At 43.6% G+C, this 7,943-nt stretch overlaps 1 long non-coding RNA gene across 1 annotated transcript; it reads right to left on the bottom strand.

Annotated features, from left to right (window-relative positions):
• Window positions 1-1,865: 1,865 nt before the first annotated feature.
• Window positions 1,866-3,831, bottom strand: LOC116550212. Its single transcript, XR_004268275.1, has 2 exons — window positions 3,566-3,831; window positions 1,866-3,526 (listed from the first exon to the last, which is right to left on the bottom strand). It is a non-coding gene; the product is annotated as an uncharacterized LOC116550212 (long non-coding RNA).
• Window positions 3,832-7,943: the final 4,112 nt, after the last annotated feature.

Raw genomic sequence — 7,943 nt, 5'->3', positions numbered from 1 at the left:
TTTCAGTAAAGCCTACTAAACTCACGCAGGGCTCCACAGTGCCTTTGGAATTATGTCCCTAACACAAATCTGATCTAGACACACATCTTCACAGAAGAGCCTTGTTGCCTTTAGTTACCTCCAGAGTCCTCTTTGCCATGAGGCCTTTTATAACTTAACCCTACCTTTTCTGCCGGAGCACTCCTCCCCCAGGCAGAAAAGGTGCTGCCATCTTAACACACTGGACTGTCCATTAAGATTGTCTGTGTACTGGCAGACTTTAAACTCCTCCAGTGGCTTAGAGTGGGTTGCCATTCCCTGCCTACTTTGCAAACTCCTGTATACCCTGAGAAGCCCATCTTAAATATCATTTCTCTTTTGTTTTCTGTGACTTTCCCAGGAAGAATTCAGGTTTTTTTGTTTGTGTCTTTCCTTAGCTCTTTATTCATACCTCTGTTTTGGTGCTTATGGCATTTCTAGGTATTTGTGTGTTGGTGGTCTCTACTTGGCTGTTACTTGAGGGGCAGGGACTATGTCTTGATTTTTCTTTGTGACCTGCTTCCCAACCCTCTATCTAGCATACAGCCTGGCATAACCTGTGTAATACATGGGACTGAAAGGGCCAGACTGCCCCAGCTGGAACAATAATTGCAAACTTGCAAATGCAAATAAAAAGCATGCTAACACTTGAAACTATTTGCTCCATGTCAGGAGTAGCCAGTATCAGCTGGCATGTAGGACCAGGGTGATCAGGGAGGCCAAGTGTATGGGGAGTTGAACATATAGAATGGAAAAGTGATAAGTGATGAACCACTGAGGAGATGCAGAACATGAACAAAATGGTCCTTGGAGACATCTTTGCCTGGGAGTCTTCACTGGAGTTTGGGCAGTAAGACGAGATGGGGAGGCAGAAGAGTTCTCGTTGGGCATAACGAAATTGGAAATGCTCTTGGCGGTATACGCAGTGTTTAACTATATGCAGATGCTCCTTTAACTGCATGCACTTGATTTCCCTGTCATGAGGCAGGCTGTGTCTTAAAATCTCAGTTGTCCTGCTCTACTGTATGGCATAATGTTCAACAGTAAACTAACGACCGGCATTAGCATATAAGTGCCTGGCATTCTCTCACATGTTCAGAGCAAAGAGCACTCTCTTATTTATTATTATTTAAGAAAATAGCATGCAATTTATGTCACAGCCTGACAGGTTCTTCCAGCCTGCTGCCTTCCAAAAAAACCAGTGCATCGAGAGCAGCAAATGTTGCAGCAAAGAAAGAGCTTAATTATCACAGGGCCAGCCAAGTGAGGAGAATGGGAGATTTTTCTTAATCCACCTCCCTAACAATTCAGCTACTAGGGTTTTTAAGAGTATTTTGGTGGGTAGGGGGCTTGGGAACTGAAATAATTGATTGGCTGAGGATGAAATTGCAGGGGTGTCTAACGTGCCCTCATGCAGCTGAGTCAGTTCTGAGGAGGGGTCTCAGGACCAGGTGGCATCTCTTGGTCTGCCAGAATGCTAAATCTGAAAAATATTTGAAGTAACAGTTCTTTAGGTTTCAAAATAGTGATATTATCCATAGGAATAGTTGGAGAAATTACAAATCTTGCAACCTCCAGTTATATAACTCTGGGGCAGTAATCAACTTACAGAAAAGCAAGTTAAGCAAACAATGAATGGTTATTGTTCACTCATGCCTATTCTTTAGCTAAGTTCAGGCCCCTACCACAATTCTAACCTTGTGACCTTTTGTTGGTATTTGCAAATATGGTTTCAATTTTTGAACAAGGAGGAGATCAGTTCAAGGAGGGAAAGGACTATTATGATTTCCACACAAGAATGCGCAAAAGCACGTTAGCCTGGTAGAAACAAGATGGAGTCAGTTATGTTAGATTTCCCTTACTACTGTAATTTTTGCAAAGGTGGTTTAGTGGACATAATACTTTGTTATTTTTTTTTAATTAAGGAGAAAGGAATGGGCATCTCAACCCCTCTTCCTTTGTTGGGCATTTGGAAGATCTGCAGAACTTTTTAACTCAAAAACATGAACCAAGTCCAAAACTTTAACTTTCCTTGAAGGTCAAGCTTAGTCCCTCATCTTTGACTTAGTGCCTATCTTGTCTTGTTCATGCCCAAGCAAGATGCTGTTTCTTCGCCTGCTACCTACATCACCACTAAAATGCTTTTGCTTTCAGTACTTGTAAACTCTAGGACTCCAAAGGTCCCAGTGGTTTGATCTCTGACATGTCATATTCAAACAGAATGGTTCAACAGCCAGAAATTACTAAAAGGGGTCTCATTCTCTTTATTTTTTGGTGGTTAACATTGTGTAAAAGGTAATATATTTGCCTGGCCCAAAGCCCAAAATAATATAAAAAGTCAACTTTGAGAAGGAAGTCCTAGCTCCCATTCCTTCGCCTCATGCTTCCCATCCTTCACAGGTAATCAGATTTATTAGTGTCTTGTGCATGAAAACTGTTTATTTATGTGAATACGAGCAAATGAAAGTGCATATTTCTCATCTTCCTCTCTGTAGGAAACAGGATAATGGCCTCCCCAAAAATGTCTACATTCCTAATCTCCAGAACCTATGAATAGGTTGCCTTTCGTGGCCAAAGGGATTTTGCTGATTTGATTAAGTTAAGGATCTTGAGATACAGAGATTGTTCCGAGAGGGTTCATTTTAATCACTGTAATCACAAGGGCATTTGTAGAAGGCTGACAGTAGGATGAGCATTAGGGGAGAAGGAAATGTGCTGGCAAGACATTTGAAGTGGCTGCCCTTTGAAGACAGAGAAAGGGGCTCAAGCCAAGGAATAAAGATGGGTTCTAGAAGCCAGAAATGGCGAGGGGATGGGGTCTCCCCTCACTGCCACCAGAAGGAACCAGCCTTGCTGAGACATGGACTTTAGCCCAGTCATTCTGATTTTGGACTTCTGACCTCCAAAGCTGTAAAGAGAATAAGTCTGCATTGTTTTACGCCACTGTGTTTCTAATAATTTGTTACAGCAGCTCAGTCAGGCCAGTAAACAGTTGGTTTCATGAATTGCTGTGTGGGGTCTCCTGAGACACAGCATTTTGCTAAGTTGTTCTCAAACTGTAGCAGTCATCAGCATCCCCTGAGAGGCAAATTAAAATAGGGGCTGGGTGTGGTGGAATGTGCCTATAGGCCCAGTTACTTTGGAGGCTGAGGTGAAGGATTGTTTGAGCCTGGGAGTTTGAGTACAGCCTGAGCGACACAGCAATACCTTGTCTCTAAAAAATAAAACTGAAATTTAAAACGCCAGAAACAGAATGCTGGACCTCAGTTGCAGAGTTCTGATTTTGTCCATCTGGGGTGGGATCTGAGAATTGCATTTATAAGAAGTTCCTAGGCAATGCTTACGTTGCTGGTCTGCAGATCATGCTTTGAGAACCCATGAGACAGTCCATTCCAGTTCTCAGGTCTGGAATAGCATGCAGCTCCTCCAGGCCGTTCCTCCTCCTCCACTTTCTGCTCCAGCCCACAGGAGTTTCCATTTCCCTTCCACTGCCAGCATGACCTTTGACCTCTAGACCCCAGGCTCTTCCTTCTCCCTGACCTTTGACCTCTAGACCCCAGGCTCTTCCTTCTCCCTGATGGGTTTTTACAGTTCCACCACTCTACCCCCGTTTTTCCAAATCTGTTCCACAAACATTTGACCAAAAGACCAGACTTCCCTGAGGCCTAGGGCAGCCTAGCAGCTACCGCCTCCCAAAATGATCTCTCTTTGTGGGGAGGTGGGTGGGAGCTGGAGGCTGACCTAGACCTTCTCAGGACCACACGTTAGCCCTGTCCCCTCCCTTCATGTTTTGTTGACCTTATAATCTCCTCTCCTGCTCAGGGTTTCTCTGGGCTTTTACTGAGTGCTGAGTCCTTGACCCTTTGGACCAATCAATGACCTAGGGCTATAAATTCTCATGGAGTTGATACAGGAGCTATTAAAAATAATTTTTAGGCAGCTAGTAAGGGTAAAGGTTCTCGGAATTTTTCCAGTAATAAGAACCTCTGAACCATCTCTTTCCTAACAGAAAAGGTGGCTTGAAGGGCTGAGCCGGCAAGCTTCAATATGCCAATGCAGGCCCTCAAAAAGTGGCGATCCCTGCCGTCTTTTCCCGGTCACCAAGTGTACCAAATGCCATGGCCACCTCCACATAACACCATGGGCTCAGAACATCATAGCGACCTATATTTGCATACTAAAGGGCTAAGGTGGGAGGGCCAGGTTTTTTTCTGGCTAGGTAAATGACACATCTGGTCAAACCAATCCCCTGGGCCCTATGCAAACCAGATACCACCTCCTTCCACATCCAAATATAAGCAGCTGCTTTTCCGTGCACACAGGGTTTTCTCTTTGTTTGAATCCCTCCTCTCTCTGTCTCTGTACTGAGGAGCTATTTTCTTCTTCCTTCCTTCTTTCTTGCCTATTAAACTTTTCACTCCTTAAAACCACTCCACGTGTGTCCATGTCATTAATCCTGTCAGCTCGAGACCAAGAACCCTGGTGCTCCTCCAGGCATCAGAGCCCTGTCAGAGTTAATGTAAAATTAAATTCTGAAGAAAACCTCAGAAACAGTCTTATAGGAATTTTTAAGGCACTTTAAACAGGAAATTTGAGTTTCTCAGTATTTTTTGTTCACAATGATAGAATTTTCTACTGTCTCAGAATATATTTTTTTACCTGAGTTGTCTACCTTTTTGTTACTTTCTGATTTTTAAAAAATATTCAGCTGCCTTGTAAGAATGAGAAGAAATATTGGAGCACAATCATAAATAAATAACCTTTTTAAGCCAAAGGGCCTTGTAACACCAAATTTGGCTAAGCCAGTTCTAAAGAGAGTTACTAAGTAACCACTGTCCTCAGGCAGGCTGGCTTAGAACTTGAGAGTGCATTTTCTTTCCTCCTCCCAAGTGGAAATATCTCACTTTCGCCTTTACTTTTCATAAATTTAAGGCTGAGGAAAAACGCAACATCCTCCATTTCAGTTGCCATAAAATTAATATCTGTGTAGGCAATTTTCATTTTTCTTGAAATCTCTTGTCTAATTCTCTCCCCACTGCCAAGCCTGGGTCACTGAACACACCATTGTTCTTGGGTCTTCTGTCCCATTGGTTGGAAGAGGAGTAGGGTTGGTTTTCTAAATTTAGTGACTTCCTCTGAGGAATATTGCCTCAGAGGTAATAAAACCATTCTGGTTTAAAGTAACTACATACCAAAATCCCTGAGAGGCCACCTGCTAGAACGAAGGCTCATTGCAATGCTACAGTGCCCAGGCAAGGTTAAAATGCTTTCTTTGACTAGACAGAAAGCAAAAGTTAAGAAAAGTCCTTACAAGAACTCAGATGTAGAGACTGTCATGTACAAAAGCTAATAGGTGCTATCAAGTATGTCTGGGCATTTTCCTAAGCTTGCACATCACCACCACTACCACCACCACCAACAACAAAACTTCCTCTTTTATAACCCACACAATTTTGTTTGTTTGTTTTGAGACAGAGTCTCACTCCATTGCCCAGGTGATCTCCATTCAATTCAGCCTCTGCCTTCTGGGTTCAAGCGATTACTCTTGCCTCAGTCTCCCGAGTAGCTGGGATTACAGGCACCTGCCATCATGCCAGGCTAATTTTTGAATTTTAGTAGAGACAGAGTTTCACCATGTTGGCCAGTCTGGTCTCGAACTCCTGACCTTAAGTGATCCACCTGCCTCGGCCTCCCAAAGTGCTGGGATTACAGGAGCCCAGCCTGCCCCTCACAAGTTTAATGAATGTAATAAGAAAGACTGAACTTGTATAGCACCTTAGTATTAGTAGGTATTGGGTGGCCCTATGCTGCTAGAGGCTGTCCTTGTAAACATATTTGTTGTTTGTAACTTACTGTGTTTTTTGTTTCTTGTTCACAAATGTCATTTGCTCAGACATCAAAGGAGGTTGGACTGCCATTAGCTCTTCCTTTATTTTTGTATGTCTTCTAGCACTCTCTCCAAAGTATAATAGTTGCTTAGGAAATGTCTGTTGAATGTAACAGAACACAGTTAGCAGGGAACACAAAGTGACCAGTCTCCAAGTAGATGGTAGTGACTGTTTGGGCCCAGATACCCATTTGTGCTTGGGGCCCATGGAGCTTGGCCAGAGGGCTCAGGGGAGAGGCCTGGGGGATGCCAACATCAGTGGCAGGGTGAGGCGCCACCTCGAGGGACTTCACAGGCAGGACCTCAGAGAGGGGCAAGTGTGGAAGGACAGGAGGTCCGCAGGAGACGTTGGGGCCTGGCTTTGGATCAGGCAAGAGGTGTTTGTATGAACTCCATAAGCTGGTGAGGCCTGAGGAAATGGAAGTATCGTTTATTATTTCAATATCACCATTTATTGTGCTCTTGCTGAGGACCAGACATTCTGCATACATGATTTCCTTTAGAAGAGCTAATATAGCACAGGAAAGTGGTCTGGTGGGGTGGTTGAGCATGTGAAGCCAGACTGCACAGGCTGATTCACATCCCAGCTCCACCCCTTACTGTGTGACCTCAGACAGATAAAGTGACCTCTCTCTGGACTTTATCTGCTCATTTAGCACAAGCAGCTAATGGACTGCTAACCCCATAGTGTCCCTGGGAGGAGTAAATGAGTTCATACACATAAAGTGCCAAAACCAGTGCCTTGCACAGAGTCAGCACTCCGTAAGTACAACCACTCCCATTATCGCTATCATTTTATTGTCCCAGCAGTCCAGTGACACGGCCTGTCAGTATCTCTATTCTAAAATGAGCACATAACAGCCCAAGGCCACCTGGTTAATAAGTGGGAGATCTGGAAAGAACCGGGACCTGACTCCACAGCTCACATACTCTACCAACTAGCAAACCGCCTCCGTAAGCATTCTAAGAAAAATGTGCAGTAATCCAGCAAACGCTGAAGTCAATGCCTCCTTTGAGGATGCTGTTTCACTGCTGTCTTTGGGCCATGGGAGGGAGACTAGGCATGTTGCCGGGAGACACATTCTTTTAGTTGACTTGCAAGGCTGACTTCAAGGTCAAGGAGTCATTAAGGTTATCCTCCCTCCCCACTTTCCTTCCCACCCACCTCCGAGGAAACTATTCCAAAGTCTGAGCCGATTAGGATTCTTCAAATGCTGTGACTTGTTAACACGCCAACCCTGTGGTTAATATTCGATGAAACTCAAAACAGGTAATAGGAAAAAGCAGCATGCTTTTTATAGGTAGGAAGTGGCTGGGGAGAATGGAGAGCTGGTTGTAGGGCCCATTCAGCCTTGGGAAGCCAGAGTGAGGTTTCTCTGTTAATCATCTTTAATTTTAATGTAATTAGTCAATTTAATTTTCATCATCTTTAATTCTGATAGTAAGCCAAACTAGAGAGATTTGCTTACCTATAGTCACACAGTAGGGAAAATGTCTAACCAAGATTTGAATTCAGTCCACGTGGCTTCTAAACCATGAAAGGGGCAGGAATTTTAGATTCTTGGACCAGTTCCTGTCAGGAGCTGGGCAGCTTAAACATACTCTCATTGAAGAAAATATACTTCAATAAAGTTGTAAAAAACAGAAGAAAAGAGAGAAGAGAGAAAAGAAAGAAAGGAGGAAGGGAGGGCAGGAGAGAAGGAAGGGAGGAAGAAAAGTATAGGTAGCTAGAAAAATGTGTTCTGACTGCCTCCGTAACCGCCGTGGACCGGTGACATCTGTTCAAAGCAAAGCCACCAAAACTGGATAAAAATGGAAAAAATTTGTTTCTGGGCAAATGCTTCTCACATCCTCTTATGATTACTCACCATGACACCCACAATACAGCCTCGTGACCACAGAATTCCACAATCCATGACGAACAAGTGCATCTTTTTGCATTTGCTTTTGCTAATGGTTTGCTGTCTGCAGTTAACAGAGTCCTAGAATTTATGACTTTCCAGAAGAGTTCAGTCTTAAGGATACCATTTATATAGTT

Source organism: Sapajus apella, unplaced genomic scaffold (genome assembly GCF_009761245.1).
Source record: "Sapajus apella isolate SASKATOON/1434 unplaced genomic scaffold, GSC_monkey_1.0 scaffold1, whole genome shotgun sequence".
In the NCBI taxonomy this organism is placed as follows: Eukaryota; Metazoa; Chordata; class Mammalia; order Primates; family Cebidae; genus Sapajus; species Sapajus apella.
The sequence above is the reverse complement of the archived record's forward strand: the minus strand, read 5'-3'. Positions and strand labels throughout refer to the sequence as shown.